The 21,382-nt window shown below is 40.6% G+C and overlaps 1 long non-coding RNA gene across 1 annotated transcript in view; it reads left to right on the forward strand.

The window, feature by feature from the left end:
* The first annotated feature begins 1,335 nt into the window (after positions 1–1,335).
* LOC117951249 overlaps positions 1,336–21,382 on the forward strand; it is a 21,468-nt gene continuing 1,421 nt past the window's right edge. The window contains exons 1-2 of the long non-coding RNA XR_004658110.1: positions 1,336–1,347; positions 8,927–8,932. This is a non-coding gene — a long non-coding RNA (uncharacterized LOC117951249). The remainder of the gene's footprint in view (positions 1,348–8,926; positions 8,933–21,382) is intronic.

Below are 21,382 nucleotides of genomic sequence, written 5' to 3' on the forward strand. Positions count from 1 at the left end.
TCAATAAAGGCCAAAATAATAATCTTGAACAAAGAATATGTATGCGGCATTTTCTGTCTAACCTGGATGTTTTGGGACCTATTGGCGGGATTGCTGTGGCCAAAGTACACATGGAGATACACTGGTAAGAGCAAATGAGGTTTTTATTTATATTTATTTTTTGGCATTTATTGTGACAGGACAGCTTAGACAGGAAAGGGGAGAGAGAAGGGAATGACATGCAGCAAAGGCCAGGAGTTGAACTGCATTAACTGCATTATGGCCACCATACCAAACAGTCTTGGGAACGCGAGACTACATGCTATACAGCTTCAGGAACTTTTCTCATTAAACAATTGTTTTTTTCAGTATGAAAAGCTCAACAGGGAGATTTAGAGATTTGGGCAACCTAGGCAAATTCAGGCATAGTTCCTCAGTTGGGGCTTATTTTCACTTTAAGTAAAATTTTCAGTTTTTTATTAAATTAAGTATAACTAAGACCACAAAATGCCATAGAAGGCAATTAAAGCTATGTTCACAGTTTGCGTCTTTTTACAAGACAAAGTTGACTAGGGCGCATTTGTAGTTAAAAAAAGAGGAAGCGGGCCGTATTTTGGTTCCAATAAGCAGCCGAGAGCGTCTTTTGAAGCTATAACAGTATCTGCTACAGTATCCTAGAACGCTATGTGGAGCGGTGCTAATGCTAACGTTAGATAAAACAAAGCGGTGGAGCTAAAGACTTTTTTTGAAAACACAGGTCACTCCATAGGATTATAATGTCAAACAGACACTGGCAGCTTAAAAAAAAACACCATATATATATACTATATTATATATATTTATATATATATATATATATATATATATATATACATGCTCCTCTGGAATATGGACTGTTTTTGTGTGTACATACAGTTTATGAACTTGTCTTCTCTAAATATAATGCTGAAAAAAACCTTTGTAATTGTCTAAGTCTTTTCTATGCATTTGTTTTGGTTATTTAGTTTATAGTGTTGTCCAGTACAGCATTGTGTCGCAATACTATATCGATACACAGGTTTCAAGTATCTTTTACTTCATAAATTTCACTTTTGGTACTAGAATAATACAATTTTTTGCTTTTTTTAGTCAACTAGATGGAGTAATTGAAGTGACATGAACCTTACATATCCTTTCAGATAAAACAGATATTGACCAAGTCTTCCTTTAGGGATGTAATTTCACGTTAGAAAAAAGAATCATAATCTGCAAAATATCACAGATTGTTTTTCAATAAAATTGCATCATGGGGCCCCTGCGGCCCCCGTGCCCCCTATTGTCCAGTCGCATGGTGAATAAAAACGTTGCACACACTGTAGTTCAAGCTGTGTATGGAGAATAACACCAGGTTCTTCATTAACTGTGAAAAAACCCTACCGTCTCCAGACTAAAGTCGGAGTCGTCTGTTGAGAAGAGGAAGGAGAGTAGCATTCAAAGGGGTGGGAAATTAATATTTACAGTCAGTTAATAAAGTGTAAATGCAGAGGTTTTACAGACAGCTGCACCAAAGTGCCTCAGTGATGCAGAACAGAAATAGAAGTTGCTGCTCAGTGCTGATAACACACTTTATGGGGATGTGAGAAGGAAAGGTTATGACTTCCATCAACATATAATGTATGAGCCATGATAAGACCTGATGAACAGCACACCATTTCCTCAGCAGTTTTGTACCTCATTTGACAAAGTCCTGCTGAGAAAGCAGAAGCAAGTGTGTTCAATGTTTGTGCATGTGTATGCCTCTCTGTATGTATGTAGGTGGGTGTGTGTGTATGTGTTTTTAGTGAGTCTAATGCTTTTCAGTCTCAGTAATATTTCTGGGTTATTACCCAGAGCAGGGCTTTTTATCCTCCTAAATGTAGTTTAAGTAGAAATCTAAGCTGTGTCTCTTCATGCATACACCTTGGACTTGTGTGCTAGTATTAGCAAAAAAACGGATTAGACGGGATCACATAGCACCTCATTTGAATATGAGCAAAACAAAATCCCAAATTAATAAAAACGAAATTTTATTTTGAAAGGCAATTGCAATGAAAATCACTTTGAATAAATGATGTTCCCCAGTGCTGATTGTTATGTAAGGATTAAAGATGATGGGAGCATATTCCGGCCTTTGGTATTTGGGTTAGTGTGGGTATTAGGTGTCCTACGCCTGTCTGGACACTAGGTGTCCCTAAAGCTCCATGCTGGACCCATGAATCTTGTTCAAACAGACCTGTGCTGACAACCAAAGTCTAGGGACGGGGTCATCACTAGATTTACATCGGTGTATCTTTTGTATGATTTTTTAATTTTTAAAAATGTGATCTTCCCTCCATCATATCCAAACATTCTTCCCTTTATTTCATAAATCATACATTCATGACATTCGACACATCAGGAATGGTGACCTTTAGATTTAAAACTGCAAGAGGTTGGAAGAGTTCGCATGCCAAAGGAAGATCCCATGTTAATATGGACCAGGAGGGGAAAACAATCCAACACTTAAACCCTCTCCAGATGATATTTATATTAAATAGTAATTTTATTTGCCTATGCAAATGAGTAATTTCAGATATCCGGCCATTCAGACAGTTTGATATTCTCCTGGGGACTGTCGTAATCCAGGGTCATGCCATGCACCCAGCATTGCGCAAATAACAAGAAGCAGAATTTCCAGAAGCTCTGTTAGAAGAGAGCTTGTCTATTTTTACAGCAATTTATTTCTGGCATTGCTGTCCAAGATTGAAGTCCCAAATTTTGGCCAGGTGTCCGTCACCTTCCTCTTTCTTTCTGTTGGCGTTCTAAACTCTGGTGGTTTCATATGGACTATGGTTACCTGCTCCTCAGATCTCTGCAGGGTAAATCCAGACAGCTAGCTAGACTATCTGTCCAATCGGAGTTTTCTGTTGCACGACTAAAACTACTTCTGAATGTACACGTTCCGCCAAAACAAGTTCCTTCCCGAGGCTATTTTGCAGCTCCACCGCCCAAGACGATTGTGATTGGTTTAAAGAAATACCAATAAAACAAAGCACGTTTTTCTCCCATCCCAGAATGCTGTGTGGACTGGCCAGACGCTCTGCGGTGGAGGAAGGTCTGGACATTGTTCTGATGGCCCATTGCTCCGAAACCCAAAAAGTCCGAAAAATGTCCCATTTGACCAAAATTCCATTTGTCCAATGGCCTGTTTTAATATAAACATTTTGTGAGAACCAAAGGGTGCATCTCCCACAAATTGCAACAGAAAAGCAATAAACTGATAAAAGTCTTCTCTATAACATATACAACGTCCTAAGAAATCCAAGTTGTGGAAAGCATTGGAAAATCTGAAATTGATGATGCCAATTTCCCATTGCAGCCCATGTTAAGGGGAGACACTACAGGTGGATAGGGAAAATATTTAAACTAACAGATATCACCATGGAACTGCTCCGGTTGATCTTTACACTAAGGTGTCATGGGTTTCTGTTGTAGATTTTTCCCCGTTCTCTTGTGTTTCTTGTTTCGTGTCTATTTTATTTTGTAGTCTTCCTGTTTTCTTCCATGTTATGTCTTGTTTACTGTCATGCCTTGTCCCTTTGTCAAGTTTTCTGTTTAATTTCCTGTTCTTTGTTAGTTTCCCATGTCCTGTTTCATTTTGTAGTCTCTCTGTTCTCCCATGTGATGTCTTGTTTTACTCTGTTTTCCCTCCTTTGTGATTGTCTGCCACACCCTGATGTGTTTCACCTGTTCCTGAGTCCTCGTGTTACCTGTCTCGTTTCCTCATCACTTCTTGTATTTAGTCTCTGTGTTTCCTTGTCAGCTGTCAGGTCACTGTTTTGAGTGTTTGTGTGGAGTCTACCCCTTGTTACTGACGCAACATAACATTTTAATATTTAATAATTTGTTGAATTACAAATTTTCTAAACTTTAGTTTAACTATGGAAATTAAGCATGATCTTATTTAATATGCGCTCGTTTACAAAAATCAAGGTGTTTCCGTTTCTTCGGACTTGCACCCTTTTTCCCGATGCACTGATGTCTAAGTGACCAACATCTTTGGACCAGTGTTGAGCGAGAGTGATGTACCCAGGCTGCAATGTAACACAAGACAAATGTTCAGCGTCAGTTTCCTTCCACTAAAAGTTCAGTTTTTGCAAGATTATTCTTGTGTCTGCCAACCTTATGGGAAGGATCCCTGCGGAGCAGAGATATGCCTTTATTATGGAGTAAGATCCCTTTTGTTTAAAACAAAACAGCCCCGTAATCGACCTCACCAAACCCACCAGACTCAGGCAGTAGTCATCTCCCCAGGTCATTTAAATTTCAGCCAAATTAACCCGCTGCTCTGCAGATTTTCATGATCCCTGGAGGTATTTTTCCTTTTCATTCTGAAACTACATCTCAGTAATTACAGCAACAATCCAGTGGTTACAGGCAGCATCTGGGGAATTATCATTTCCAGTGTTTTGTTTATTTGAATAAGTTCTACCATTTTAAATTACTACCCTTTCTATGAGGACAGTGTCTCTAGTGGTCCTGTGGATAAATCAATATTGAAAAAAATGTGTTTCTAACGTTTCCTGGCTGCATCTCTGGAGATCCAAAATTTGGTAAATGTCTGCGTGGACATGACAACAGCTCCGAAACCTTCTGCCATTCTGCTTACTGAACACCCTGAGAAAGGGCAGTCTGCAAGGCCAAGCAATCGATGCCTCCTCCGCCGCCCAGACCTAAATGCTATCGATTCTCTCTCTCAGGGAAGAGAAGGTGTTGATGGACGGAAGGTGCTGCCTAAGGGAGTGGAAGGAAAGTGAAACAAAGAGAAAAAGGGTAAAAAGAGAGGTCAAAAGGAGGGTGAAAGCTGTAGGGGAAAGCAGAAAGTAGCGGTGGAGGTGACCACCTGCCTGCTTGGAATTACAAAGTGTCCCCAACATGCAGAAGGATTCAAACAGATTCTTTACCCATCAGTTCCGGTGTCTGGGGTCTGTTCCTAACCTTTCACTGCTCAGATGGAAATGGGGTTGAACTGAAAAAGCTTCAGAGATGGGTGGAAGTGATGGACAGAGCCCTCTCTTCTCTCGAAAGAGGTAAGACAAGTGATGTGTTACCTTTTTGTACTAAAGGGGGCCCTAAGAGGCTCCTTTTCAGCGTCATATTTGTACTTGTGGGGTCTACTAGAAAAGGTTTACATGCTTTGATGTTCAAAAAACATATTGTGTTTCTCATGCTACCCATTGCTGCAGTGCATTCACCTGTCAGAGTCTCCTCTGATAGGTCAGCTGGCCAACTCTGTTGTGATTGGTCAACCAAATTTAAATAAGCCATTGGGTGTCTGTGCTTGTTAGGGCACCACCTATGGGCAGCACAGATGAGAAATTAGGCTGGCTTTCTTAATCAGTGACATCACTAATTGAGGAATTTCATACAGGAATGTGGGACGAGCCGTTGTGCTGTCAGTGGGAGAAAAAAGCTCTATTTGGAATGAAATGTGTTTTTTTGTACTATACATTTATTACATGCACTAAAAGTTTTTTGTAAACACACTAAAAGGCTGTGAAATCCCAAAAATGCATAATAGGGGTTCTTTAAAGCCTCTGAACACCCACACAGGTTTCCCCCCCCAAAATATTCTGTCTGTTTACACCTCTGCTCAGGTTGAAGGTGGGCCAGAGCTTTGATGGGAATTTAGTAAGTCACAAATTTGATTTCACATACAAAAGATATTACTAAGTTTGTGACCTTTGTTTACATGGAAAACACCGGCCAGAGTGGAGATTTTTGAAATCTCCATTTGCCCGTTCGCATGTAAACTCAGACAACCGGCAGTTTAGGCAGCCGAGGAAGTGAGGAAGAGAAGAGAGAGGAAGTGATTTGTTGCTGTTGTTGTTATTTTTGGGATTCTGATTGGCTGACATGCGCTTGAGCTTCTCGTTAACGCTGCCACTTACAGGTGTGACAAACTCTTTTTTTCTACTATTTATTGATCACCAATGAGGAAATTACAATTTACACTCTTTGTACACATTCTCTTTGTTAGTAATCACACATAGGCCTGAAAATACACACATACACATGCTCAGGACCTATTCATGCACAAATGGAGAGATGTCTGAGTGAGTGGGCTGCCAGCTGGACCAGCGCCCTGAGTGGTTGGGGGGTGTACTGTGCATTGCTCAAAAGCACCTGGCAGTGCCCAGGAGGTGAAGTGGCATCTCTCCAGCTACCATACACGGGTATGTGTAAATGAACACAAAGAGGTTGAAATTTTGGTTAATGGAAATAGTCGCCCATGTGTAAATGTAGCATAAGATTGATAAAAGTGTCATTTGTCTTGCCCTAACAGGTCCAACAAAGTTAACAAAAGATATCAATCAGTCATGACCTTTACAGTCCTAGGAAGAGGTCCAATCAGACACATTAACTAAACCCCGTGTGGATGTCCAGGGCCTTAATAGAATAACTTCCTGGCCTGGCATATTGATAAATCTGAACATGGGAAATTATTATAATGTTTAATTTAACACATTTCTGCAATTGATTAATTTATTTCCCACATCCACAAGACAAAGTCCCACTTCAGACACATTTTAAAGTATGTGAAGAATACTGTTTTATAATTAACATTTAGTTTTATCATAGTTTTCTCATATAAAAAGTAAAAAACAAAAACAAAAAACAATGAAAAGGGACTGTAACGGTATGTAGGTATGTAACTTTTTAATAATTCTAAAGCTTTTTCATTGTCTTAAATGGCCTGTAATTAACATTTTAATGTTAAAAAACCTCATAAAGGGGAATGTTCATGTCATGGGACCTTTAAAATCTGATGTTGATTATTATTATTTCTTTCTTATTTTTACGCTTAAATTAAGTTTTAGATAACTTTCAAACTGTCTTGAATTAATTTGTTATAAATGAGTTTATTAGTTTGATACTGTGCAGGAATAGGCATCTTTCTTTCTACTGCACTACTCCCTGGAGGAAGGCTACTGACTGTATTGGTCTTGCACATGAAGCCGGGTGGTGAATGTGATGTACCACCCTCATCAAATTAATTTTTAGTTTCCTACAGCATGTATTCTGTGTTCGTGTACGTAATTCAAAGTTCTAAACATGAAAGAAATGTGCATATCTTTGTTTATTTGTTTGCAGGCAGAAGGTCCAATTTGCAGTTTGTTATTTCAGCCACTGGGTGAACTGCTACTGGAGTACATTGTGTGAAACAAATAGGCTAATATTGCAATAACTCATAAAACATGTATGTACAAAGGGTTAAAGTTATATTTGTGTCCACCTTGTAACTGGATGATATGTTGGAGATGAAACTGCCTTTGGATGGACGTAGATGGATGTAGCATGGTATTGTTAGTATGCCTCAAGCCTTACATGTTGTATGTGGTTGTTGGTAAAATACAAACACTGTTTACATATTTTGTATTGTATTTAGACATCAGATTGACAATTGTATTCACACGTCAGAGTGACAAGTTTAAATAGGGGACAGGCAATCTGGCAGTTTTGGCGAATGCCACAAAGTGCCGATGCACTCTTGGGCCCATTTGGGGCCGCTGGAATTAAGAAACAATGCGGCAACACTGGCGTATCACACTAGTTTGACAAAAATATGCAAGACTGCACGGAAGCAGCCTGAAACCTCTCGTCTGGTGCCATTGGGCTTCTACTTTTCAAAATAAAAGCTTGCATGTGGTTGGCTATGTCTTTGTAATTTGGTGTTTTGGGTGTTTAAGTATGTTATATGTTTTAAATTTTCAAGCATTTGTATACTATTCTAAGATGGTGCCATGGTAATAATAAAAGTAGACTACTGAAACCTTGTGTGCGTGTGTGTGTGAAGCATGTGTGTGTGATTATCCGTGTGTGTTTTTCTAAAGAACTGGTGTGACTACATGTCCCCCCATAACAAAGCCAGTGGTGGATCCCTTCCCTCAGCCCCTGACAGGGTTTTATAGTCACCGGGATGTTTTCCGCTCGACATCTCCCGACAAAGGTTGAGCTCTCTAAAAGCATCGGATGGAAGCCAAGAGGGAGATGAACCTGCGTGTTGTTGCTCTCTAGCTTCACTTAAGTTTTTTTGCCCTCTTTTAGTCATTTCTTCCCCTCTGAGAAGATTCACATGTTTTTCTCCATGCTCGATTGGCTCTTGTATGGCTCTGTTGCTGAAAGACTCAACCCATCACCTTCCAATCCTATTACGTGTCTTGATTTATCTTTTGAGTTCTCTCTCTTAATTTTTCTTTTTGCTTCTGTTTTGCTTCCAACCGGGGCCTCTGCTGCATATAACCGGAAGGGCCAGTGGGAACAAAACCAGCTAGACTCATTGTGTGGAGAGGATTAGTTTTGAAGATGCATTTTAAGGTGTTGTGTACATACCTTTGTGCTGGAGATGAAGTGGGGGTGACACAGTGTCAACAAGTGTCAGGAGAGGTTAATAATAGCCTGTGAGTGTGTGAGTGGGGTTATGCTGAGGGAGGTGAATGCAATCATCCAGGGTTGTGTTACTACTTAACACTTAGATTCCCCTTGAGAATAACATTGCATGCTGTTTGGCCTTCACAAGCAGTTGTTGATTATTTGAAATGTAGGCCCAAACATGCTTAACCCAGACACACAAACACACACACGCACACACACACACACACACACACACACACACACACACACACACACACACACACACACACACACACACACACACACACACACACACACACACACACACACACACACACACACACACACACCTCTGTTTCGGGAGCAGGTTTTCTTCAATAAACCTTGAGTTTCTCTCATCTCCTCCTTCTGACACAGCACTCTTTCATTTCCTCATTCATTCATGCAGTCTGTATCCGGCATATTTTGGCACAGTTTGGACATCTGCATGAATAAAATGGAATTGTTTAATTAACGCTGTTAGGTTAAGTTGTAGATTAAAGTTTTTTTCTTGAGAATGGCATGTCCTTTGGTGGAGGATCCCGTTAATTTAGAAGCTGTATAACATACGTTATACATATTGTATACATATTGTTTTTCTTCACAGACCATCCAATATGTACATAACCTTATCCGTCCTAATAACGAACACCAAGCATCATGGACATGCTCTGACCTTGCTCCTTATGACCTCATAAGGGGCAAGATTCCAGATCGGCCCATCTGAGCTTTCCTTTCCTGAAAGGCAGAGCATCATACCCAGGGTTCGGTAGACAGGCTGGGGGAGCTCATTTTAATATAAAAAAAAGTTTAATGCCCTGCATTTGGGTTCGCCACATTCTCTGAACCATACAGCTAATGTTACGTGGCAAATTCAACCACGGTCAAAACAATCATACTTACAATAACTTACTGAGTATGTTGTAACCTTATAATGTTATGGTGCAGTTAAGCTACTAAGAATTAACATGTGCAACTTGTCAATGTAGCACATTGTAGTAAGCTGGATCGATATTGAAACATCAAATAAATGAATTAGTTCTGTGTTGAAAAATGGCATGTAATTAATAAAAAAATGCTGTGTGACAGAAGAAATGCTGTTGTACTGCTAATTAGTATAATTAATTGGCACTGTATGATTTAAACATACTCTGGAATGTATCAAAATTCTTCTAATGTGGGAACATAGGGCTGTGGGAAGATAGGGCCTGACTTTCTTTATTGTTTAAAATAAGGGCGAATCACTGACACTTAGTGGCTAGATAAAGTATCAAACTAGTTTGAAAGTTGCGGGGACACAAACCGGATTTTGAAAAGTGTAAATTACGCCTTAGCATGTGTGTATACACGAGAGAATATATTGGAGGCACGTTTGTGAGTCTGCCCTGTCATTGGCTACTGCTCCGCAAAAGTTGACTCTGTCAAATTTGGGTGAACATCCGGGCACTTTCGCCGCCGTTAATGGACTTTGTTCATTACACTGTTCTCACGAGGAATTCATTAAATCGCTTTGCTCTGCCATTATTCCTGTTGTCAGTAGAAACCCAGTGTCAAGAGTCCTTTGCTGACTTCTTTGCACACATGAATAGCATGAAGATAATTTCCTGATTTAGCTCTCTTTTCCGAGTAACTGGGACACATGAATAGCATGAAGATAATTTCCTGATTTAGCTCTCTTTTCCGAGTAACTGGGCCCGTGTCCATCCCGCCACACAGTCCAGTGGTGTTCCTGGGCTTGGTTTGCCCACTTTCCTGTACCTTTTTGTCCTATTGTCACCTATTCCTCACCTCTTTCCCAGGTTGGCTCACTCACTGCTGCTTCCCAGTCGAGTGTTCAGGGATATTAAGCCAAATGTAAAGTGCTGTAAACACAACACCACCTTATGAATTAAATATGTAAAAGAAACAAATATTCTGTTATTGGGTTTGCTTGTCATTTTCTTTATGCAAACTATGCTGTGGGGCAAAGTATCGTTGCTGTGGTTCAGGGCCATTAAATTTGATTGTTCTTGTGTTTACATGACATTTATTAAAATTTTGCCGGTTGGCTCGGCAGCTGTGCATGTTAACTCGGTTATATTTAGGTGCTGGTAATGGTTCACAGATTAAAGCAGGTTGCAGGGCCGACAACAGAGCCTCATAATAGGGACTTAATGAAATATGGGCCTTCAGACTTATTCTTGTTGAAAAGATAAGAACTCTCATTCTGTCTATGCAAGTGTGTGTGGTTTCGCCCTGCCTTTTCATTCTTTCCTTCCCTCTCCTCAGCTTTCGCATAAGAGGCTGTTCATCAAACCGACTGGCTGGAAAAAACATGAAGCGAAAAAGAAAGAAAAAAAGAAAGATGGATTACACTGTACAAGCACAAAAAGCCTCACTCCCATGAGTTCATTATTCTTGTGAATTTCTCTAATGGAACAAGCTGAATCCTCTAAACAGCTGTAGTAATAATGCAGATGGATGGTTTGTATTTTTGGGGCACACACACTAAGTACGTTACCAGAACTCTTAAATGTTCTGTGCTTTAGTTTGGCCGTGTGCATAAACTGGTGGAAATGTAATAAAAGTGACCTATGAAATACTGCTTTCAAGTTCATACTTCTTTTGTTTCAACAGAACAAGTTTACGTGCTTTATTGTTCAAAAAAGAACTTTTGTTTTTTCATACCAACCATTGCTGCTACATCTGTATTCACCCTCTGTCTGAGACACTCTGTTGGACTGTCTGTCTCTTATGTCCCCCTCTCCCAAAAAAGCCCAATCTGCTCTGCTTGGTCACTGATTCTGGATCTCTGTTTCCTTCCCCTTTCTTTGTGTTGTTTCTCTCTCACAACTATTTTGCAGCGGCTCTGTGCAGAGCTCAGTGTCAGCCATGATGATTCTGATTGGTTTAAAGAAATGCCATTAAATTAAAGCATGTTTTCCTCCCATCCCCGAATGCTATGTGGAGTAGCCATGTTTTGTAGTAGCTGCATCGGAAGAAGTCGGCTCGCCCTGCATATGTCTCTAGTGCACCTGCTCTATGGGCCTCATCGGCAGGAGCAGAAATGAGGTTCTGGGTATTTTTTAGCTCAATGAAGGCCCTGTGCCGCACTACAACTCTTATAGGAACAAACAGGGCTCATTTGCACCCTCCAAAAGAAAACACCACTTACAACATTAAATAAAGTTAACTGTTAATATAATCAGCAACGTCAGCTATGGGAACATTTGCCTGACACAAGGTTAAACAATGTATAACCAATGTATCTCCGTGTGTATTTCCTTCATAGCAAATTCCCGCCAATAGGTCCCAAAATGTCCCAGTTAAAGAGTAAATGTCGTAAACATAGTCTTTGTAAATCTTATAAATCATTCCCCGAAAAAACAAAGCAGGCACGACTTGTTGCACAATCCAAAATTTCTTCCAAACTTTCCATTTTTAGTGTGTGACGGTGCTCAGAGGTTCCGGTTACTGTTTCATGATGCGAGCGGAGTTGAGTATCGAGTATTGGCCCTTATAATACATTTGTGTGTTTTACGTAAACTTAAAGAAAGCAGATTTCCGGTGGCGCCATATCTATCTGACAAATAAACCGTTGTCGATCCACACTAGTAAAACTGTTGCCAGGACATCTCAAACCGCAGTAAAAGGTTGGTTACAACTGAATTTTCCATCCATAGTCTTTTTATATTTGAAAAAACTTCTGTCAAGCCAAGAAAAGCACACCGATATCACAGATAAGGCCCCTCAATCAGAAAATACACACACACACAACCAGACATTTGTAAGCAGGAATTTGATCCATAATTTGTGTTATTATTTTTAGCATCCGATCGGAGAGCTTAAGACAGGAAATGGGATGGGAGAGAGGGTGAAATGACATGCAGCAAAGGGCCCCAGGTTGGAATCAAACCCACGGCCCTCTGCTGTAAGAACTGAGCGTTTGTTCATGGGGCACACGCTCAATCAGGTGAGCTGCCGGGCATCCACAACTGAAAACCGCAACCATGAAACTTTAAAGCTATTGCTGTTGGCCTCTGAATGTCGATATCACATATGCTGCTGTGAAACGGAGGGAACCTCCCACAGTTTAGCTGACTCTAATAACAGAATCAGGCTCCACAGAAGAGGATATCTTCTTCCCAGAGCTTTATTTTCAAATGCGCACCGCCTACCACCGCTGGTTATGCTAGGTTGATCGGGAAAGGTGCATCAACACAACGTGTTAGAGCATCACGCTGAGTTCCACTGCAAACTGAACACTTCTTGAAGGTTTATCTTACTGCTCTCTCTCTCTCTCTCTCTCTCTCTCTCTCTCTTTAGTTCTCAGCTTTCCCCCTCTCTCTTCCTAATTAAACACTGAGCTCATGGAGGCCATTTGATCTCCCTCATTAACAAGGCCTCATTAGGGGGTTAAATGGAATGGAAAGTCAGGACCGGGAGTAAAACACAACTGCACACTCTCCTGAAATGAAGAGTCACAGTTGGTGTGTGGTGTCTGCTGAGGGGGCTCACTCAGCACAGAGTCATCTTTTTAACGACAAAATGTGGAGATAGTAAAAAGCCAAAACCTGAGTGAAAGGGAAGGTTACAAGACGACTGAAAGAAGACCTTATATTTAGCTGTTGTTTATAGAAGTTGTATTTTAATTTGTTTTTTGTAACGTCTTATCCACAAAAGTACAGAGCCATTTCAAAAATATACATAACATTTTATACACAACATGTTTTTTTATTTGACATAAAAATGGACGAACATGAAAACCATGCTTCTTTGATACTCATCCGAGGCCTTCGATCCCATTTTTGTTTCACTTGGTTGTTATTACCTGACTTTGGAAATGATAGCTGTGTGTTGAAGGACATGCTGTGTGACTGCTGAGAATAAAACTAAAAAAAAAAGGCTGGAATGCTCTGGAGCAGAATCCAACAGTGACTTGAATTTGAGTTGTAGTGGATCCAGTGCTTCAATCAGTCCACTCGGACCGAAACGTCCTGCAACAGTCAAAGCTGGACGTGCTTGAGAAAATATTTAGTTTTGAATGGTGGTTATTGAGTGAAAACCAGTGTGATGGTTGGCGGTGCTTCGAGGGAACTGGGTCCAAAACGAAGCAGCTGTCTGTCTGATGATGTCTGTAGCCTATACAGCATGCCTCTGTTAACTTCATCCATCAGGATCCTTCTACACTGCAAGGTAGTTGGTTCTTACCAAGATCAAAAAAATGTGTTATATAATTTATCTTGTTTTAAGAGGGAATTTCTTATTTTTACACTGTAATCTTAAATCAAGCAAGCTTGTCAAGAGAAATAATCTTGATGGGATACCACATCCCCCAGTTTCCTCGCTTCATTTTTGCATGTTTCTGAGGAAGCTCCAGAGCCTGCGGTGAATCGCTACTATGCTTTGTCGGCGGAGTATTATTATTTCCTCCAATACACCAGCAACTTGGCCCACCAGTCAGGATGCCCCTCCTCCAGAGAACTGTCTTTCTTCTTCCAACAACAGGCTTTAAGGATTAAAGTTTGTTCTTCTATCTTTTCCTCCTAATCATCATCATCTTTATCTCACGAGGATGACAGAGTCCTGGCACTATTTTAGAGGTTTTCCACCATGAGGCCGGCCTGTTCAATCAAACTTTCAACTAGGGAATGGAATGTAATGCATCTACCCACTCTTTTGATCATACCTACAGATTATTTTCTTGTGTGTTATTGCCCCTGTGTATACAGACCAGCCTTTAGGATTTTTGAGCCTCTGATCTTTGGTGATGGTGGTCTATACGTTTCATGAAGTCTCTTAAAAATACACTACTGTTGCATGCTGGATTTTGATGCTTCTAAAAGGGATAGGATTGCAGCAGAGCCCTTGTTGGAAAGCTATTAAGGTAACAAATCGGAGGAAATTTAGAGTAATTCTCTAGACCACAGTGTTCCTGAGCTAAAAATAGCGAAAAGGCAACCACACAAACTGATAAACAAAAGAATCTAACATGTGGGGCGTTGAGACAGAGAAAGACAAAGCAAGAACGAAAAGAATCAGAAATTATTGAAGAGCTGCTGGATTATTTACATGCTATTACTGGTGTCTTAAATGTGTTATTAACATGATATCAATGTGTCATTTTTAAATATCTTGGTATATTTTGACACTTCTATTTCTCTCCTTGTCCTTCATCAACTTCTCCACCATGTCTTCCCTCTTTCTTCCACACTTTCTCTTTCTTTGACTACCCTTATTTCTCTGCTCTCCTCTTTTCTGTGTGACACTCATGTTTTTGTATCTCTCTTCATATGCTGCATTGCTTTTAACTCTGAGCACCTTCATCTGCTTCTGTTTGTGCTGCTGCTTTTCCCTGATGCCGGGCCACCGTCCGTCCTTGAACAAACAGAGCTGCTTGGCTCTAAAGCCTTTATCCATCACGGAGAGACTGGCCACAACAAAATACAGCCAACCGCTAGAGTACTAAGAAGGTTGTATTCGTCATCAGTGTTTGGATGTTATTCCCGAGGAAAGTTCTCTGGTGAATTTTTTTTTTCATGGCATACACAACATACAACTGACAATATGACCCCCCCCACACACACACAATCTATCTGGCTATCATCAAACCTATGGTGTGTAGTTTCTGTTGCTCCCATGAGGAATTCTAAGTACATTTTCCTTATGGAACTGTCAGCGCATCCACAGGGTGGTACAAGCCTTCCGTGATCGTGCACAACCCCCACCCCTCCTCCTTGCAGTTGCTAGCAGCCAAGGAGGAAATGGAGGATTCAAAAAACATGATGGAGTTTTCGGAAGAGGTTAGTATCTTTGGTCGAGTTTCTGCTTGTGTAAGTCGCCGAAAAAAACACAATCTTCTGAACACAACTCATTTGGCAATGGCTTGAATGTAACGGACGTTAGAAAGTCACACACTAAAACTTTAAACTATTCTAGACCCAGCTTCTTTCCAGAAGAAATAATCTGGGGCTAAATTGAACCTATCTGTACCTATCTAGCACTAACGGAGAGATGTCAGAGTGGGGGGGCTGCCCATGGAAAGGCGCTTCAAGTAGTTAGGGGTTTGGGGCCTAGCTCAAGAGCACCTTGGCAGTGCCCAGGAGGTATCAGTCCACCAAAGGTACCAGTCCACCACCCTACTTTGGTCCGTACGTGGACTTGGACTAGCGTCCCTCCGGTTTCCAACCCAACTCCCTACGGACTTAGCTACTGCCACCCATATACCCCTATACTTTAGCTTTAGCGTTTTGCTTAGCGCAGCACCATTGCAACCATAAACAACATTTGCCGCGTCATTCTTCCCAGCAACAACGTCTTAGAAAAAACTCGTCGAATCACAAGATTTTGAACAATAACCCGGCACAGTGACTATGTTGCCTCACAGCCTTCTTGTCATGGTGAAGTTACATTTTTTAACTAACTAGTAGGAAGTTGTGGAAAAACAAACAAACTCTTCTGTCATATAGATGTGCTTACTGAAAATGGCACCCAATATATCAATGAAGAACAGTTAGGATTGTGCCTGACCTCTCAGAGCTAACGAGGTACTACAGGTAAAGAGATTGTTGGCATCAGAGGACCAGTTGTTGGCAAAGTAGGATGCACCTAAATGGATTATAAATGCTGATTCCCACTCTGGATTCTGGTACCTCCAGCAGGGGAAGAAAACAAGAAGCTCAGTACGTCACTCTCCCCTGCAGACACTGCTATCTCAACAAATTGCCATTTTGGCATGGATTCAGGACCAGAGTACCGCCACAGATGCCTGTCTCAGCTGCAGGATGCACTCGGGTGGTGTAAATAATCATAAAGATGATTTTGCTGTTCATGTTGAGGGAAAGGGCACAGCATGAATAACCACCCACAGCAGTGTTATTGTGACTTTAGGAAGGTGGCCTGATGCTAAGTGAAAAGTGGACACTTGCCAATGCAGACCACAGGCCAAAACCAGCTGACACATGAGCAGCCCTCACACAGCCTGCTGGGAACTGAGCAAAGACATGCTCAAGTGGAGACAGAGTTACTGGCATTGCTGTGGATTTAAAAGAGGTTCAGCTCATTACTAGTCTCTCATTGCCAGATCTATCTCCGTAGAGCTGTCTGGTCTGGCTACACACGTACATTCTAGGATAGGAGAAAAAATGCTCTTGGTTGTTTAAATTTCTTTAAACCAATCACAATCGTCTTGGTTGGCGCTATAAGCTCTTGGCGCAGCAATGGAAGATAGTCGTGGGTAAAAACTTGTTTTGGTGGTAAATTTGCAACCCTCGAAAGAAAACGTCACATTCAATGTTAAATGAAGTTAACTATTCACACAAGACAGTAACGTGAGCTATTTCAATAAGCTGGATACATGGTTAAACCTCATTGGCTCTTACCAGTGCATCACTGCGTGTACTTTGTCCACAGCAATCCCACCAATCAGTCCCAAAAGGTCCCCATTAGAGAGGAAATGCTGTAAACATATCTTTGTAAATCTTAACAATCATTCCTGAAAAGAATTCAGCAGGCCTGCCGGGTTGCATGATCCAAATTTTGTGAGCCACGCCAGTATGTCGGGCTTTATCCCAAAAATCTGCCTTTGTTGATTCATACTCATTACTGATTAGACTTCACCTTTCCAATAAGAGCTACTACAAAAATGAAATGGTATTCAGAACTGGTTACATTTGAGGCGTTTGGCGCGTTCTAGTCACAGTTTCAGTTTGTTGAGGGTCTCCCCATGTGACTATCAACAGTTAGACCACAGTGACATGGACACTGTGTCTGAACAACTTAAAAGTGCCTTTTCCACTAGTATATATCCTTGACGTTCCACTTCCGGGATTGCTCCGTTGCCGAGAAAACCTGCTGGATTTCACTAATTAAGGCTGGATATCTGTTGCCTTGGGGTTTCTTTGTGGTGGCGTTCTGAACTCCGGTGGATTTCTGAGGACTATGGTTATCTACTCCTCAGATCTCTGCAGGTTAAATCCAGACAGCTAGCTAGACTACCTGTCCAGACTCTTTGGTGCTAAACGCCGCCCAAGAAAGTTGTGTTTGGTTTAAAGAAATGCCAATAAACCAGAGCATGTTTTTCTCCCATCCCAGAATGCTGTGTGGACTAACCAGACCCTCCTTTGCAGCACTGTGGACAAAGGTCCGGCAATGCAAGACTACTTTTCCACTAGAACAATACATGTCACTGTACACAACTAAGATGGCGGCAACTGATAACAATAGTTACTGACAATAGTTTTAAATTTAAATTTAATTTAAACTAAAATCAAAGGACTAAAATGTCTGTTGACATATACTCCTTTTCAGGTGTATGTTGGTAGTTTGGGTTTCTCTTAGAATATGTTTACATGCTTTAATGTTTAATACAATAAATTATCCCATTAATAATTTTTATAATTTTTATAACAAGAATAATTTTAAATTTTTTTAAATTCCTGAAACCTGCAGATATTTTGTTAGAAAGCTACCATGTTTTTTTGTAGTTTTGCCAGGAACAATAGTTCTCCCTGTTGTGCCTAAAGCAACACCTAGGCTAATACATGTATACGTATATATATTGATATAAAGTTTTAACTTAGTATAAGTTTTGTGGCATAGAGAAGTAGGCTTACACTTGGTATAGGCTTTTACTACAAGTACATTATTTTTTTCTTTTTATTATGTTATGCAAGTGCACTCGTTTTAATGTTTTTTCTTCTACTTTTCAGTGACAACGGAAGAAAGAGCTTTTGTTCTCAGCCAGATAGAAAAACAAATGATTTATGAACCAGACACAGGTGAGATGTTTCAAGTCTCAAGAGACAACAGTCAAGTGATTGGAAAGCCCTGATTAGACACATGTTAGTGGTGTATTTAACAGACTGTCACTCATCAGACACTTTGATTTTCCATCTCCAACCAAAATACTGAAAATTGCGTCTGGCTAGTAGCCTTCTGGCTGCCTCACAGTTGAAAAGAGACTGTGGTTATGCTCAAACAGTATATTCCAACAATACTGTGAATGAAATACAATCTCTTGGAGCTTTTGGAATGCCTGCTCTCCAGAGTGATGGCGACACTCCCATTGGACTCTGTTGTACGCTTTTTGCCTCCTACTACGGGGTATGCAGCCTCACATAGTTCCAAACATCCATTCTACTGCCTTGGACATCATTCATTTCCATTAGTGACCGTTGAGTAACTTCTGAAGTAACTTGATTAAATAACTACCTCTTTTGAATTGATAACTCTCTGTATTATATCAGAGGCAACTTCTGATGCATATATTTTAATTGTATTTGCGCAGCATAATTGTACATATATATGTATATATGTATGGCCAGAGCCAGAGAGAGAGTGTATATATATATATACACTCTCTCTCTGGCTCTGGTCAGACAAAAGCGGAGGGATGAGAAGGAGTAAGGAGAACGTATTTGAAGAAAACAACCAAAAAACCAAAAAACAGAACATATTGACCCACTAAAAAACAAAGGTTAGTCCCGATATTGTCTTAAAGAAGTTAACACGCTACATCACTTCTGATTCCAGTTGTTGTTAAGCTAGTTAGCTACTGCTAGATATGTTCTGGTTCTGGCCAGGCTACAAAAAGTTAAACTGAAAGTAGAAGTCCTTTAGAAGTGGGTCTAGTCTCTTTACATTAAATGGAAAGATACACCTGGAACAAAAAACAGCAGAATGAATCCGCTGAACTGCACACATCTTGAATTATTAAACATTACATTTTATGATTAAAATAAAATAAAATAATAGCAAACCAAGCAAATAAAAGAAATATTTTGCAACCAAAATGATATATTCCAGTATATTACATGGCAACCATTGAGGTAGTAATGACCTAGTAAGACTTTTTACCACACAGTCAAAAACCTCATGATACATAATTTAAGTGAAAGTTTGATTTTTTGTAATGTATTCTCAGCAGTCAAACAGCATGTCCTTCAACACACAGCTATCATTTCCAAAGTCAGGTAATAAGTGAAACAAAAATGGGATCGAAGGCCTGATCCGCAAGGCCAGTGACATTGTGGGGGTGGAGCTGGACTCTCTGTCGGTGGTGTCAGAGAGGAGGACGTTGTCCAAACTACATGCCATCTTGGACATCCATGGCTTGCTGCTAAATCACAGGAGCACTTTCAGTGATAGACTCATTCTATCAAAATGCACCACAGAGCCACAGGAAGTCATTCCTGCCTGTGGCCATCAAACTTTATAACTCCTCCCTCTAAGTGTCTGTGTGTCAGACACATAGAGTTATAAAGAGAGGTTGAAACTGGACACTATTATCTGTTTTGTGCAATAACACTGGACTGAAATGTATGAAATACTCTACTGCTATTATTTTTATTATTATTATTATTATTACTTTTCACCATTGCAACTCCTTAATTATGTTAATTATGTAAATACTGTATCTTAACATTCCTTTAACTATGTAAATACGGCACATATCCACACTCCTCATATTTCTTAATTTATATTTCTCCTCTGATAGTTATACTATTTGTGCAACTGCAACACAGAGTTTCCCTTTGGGGATCAATTATGAATTTCTGATTCTGATTCTGATTTCAATTTCTTTAAAAAAAGTACCTTTCATGTGATGGAACGAAAGTTATTTGGGATTTTGTTCCACAAAGAACTTGCTCTATAAATAAATGTTTTTCAGGTTATTAGATTTTGGTAAAGGTAGAATCATCTGCCCCCCACCACAGTCTATTGCCCTGCTATTTGTAAAGGTACTTTTTTTAATTTAGTCTCTGTGATCTACCAGACAGGTTACCTCTTAAGAACAAAATAGCTGAGTTTTAAAATCCATAACACATAAGTTTACTAATTAAGAGATCATGATCAATCACATCAAACGCAGCACTTAAATCTAGCATAACTGTACCTGCAAGCATCAACCTGTCAATTGATGCAAGCCAGCTATCAGACATTTGTAAAAAAGCAATGCTAGAAGAGTGACCAGCTCTACATAAATGTTAAACCATTTGTAGAAAGATAGTCTTGACTTTGCACAGCCACAATTTTCTGGTTGCAGTTCGGTGGGCTCAGGATCTCATTGCTGCTTTTTGCAGATGATGTGGTCGGTCTGTGACCTTCAGCACTCAATGGATTGGTTCAGAGCCGAGTGTGCAGGGGGTGGGATGAGGATCAGCACCTCTAAATCTGAGGCCATGGTTCTCAGCACTAAACCGATGTGAGTGCTTTCTTTAGGTAGGGAGTGAGTCCTTACCCCAAGTGAAGGCGTGTAAATACCTTGGGGTCTTGTTCGCGAGTGAGGGGACCATGGAGTGTGAGATTGGTCGGAGAATCAGAGAAGCGGGTGCGGTATTACATTCCATTTATCGCACCGTTGTGACGAAAAGGAAGCTAAGCTAGAAGGCAAAGCTTTCGATCTACCGGGCAAATGGGTTTCCTCAGGAGGGGGGCTGGCGTCTCCCTTAGAGATAGGGTTAGAAGCTCAGTCATCCGAGAGAAGCTCAGAGTAAAGCCGCTGCCTCTTCGTGAGTCAGTTGAGGTGGTTTGGGCATCTGGTAGGGATGCCTCCTGGGCGCCTCCTTAGGGAGGTGTTCCAGCCAAATCCAGCTGGGAGGAGGCCTCGGGAAGACCCAGGACAAAGTGAAGAGATTAAGGCTGAATTTCTCTCTCTCAATTTCTCTCATTTCTCTATCTTACCCCTACCCCTTACCCCTACCCTTACGTCTTGTGTGTTTACGTGAGAACGAGTGCTGTCCCAATACTTTTGTGATTGAGTGGTAAGGGGTGTATGGCCCTCGAAACCATTGACAGTGACTGAAAAAATCAAGGGAGAACGTGAGTTAACTTGAAACCGAGGGGTAGCGATATGCATTGTGCAACAGGCAACAATGGCTGCCACATCGACCAGAGAACCCATCATTATATATTTTCGCCTTAAATAATTGATTTAAAAGTTACAACAGTCTTGTTTTGTGCTCTATAGAGT

Source organism: Etheostoma cragini, chromosome 10 (assembly GCF_013103735.1).
Source record: "Etheostoma cragini isolate CJK2018 chromosome 10, CSU_Ecrag_1.0, whole genome shotgun sequence".
NCBI lineage: Eukaryota > Metazoa > Chordata > Actinopteri > Perciformes > Percidae > Etheostoma > Etheostoma cragini.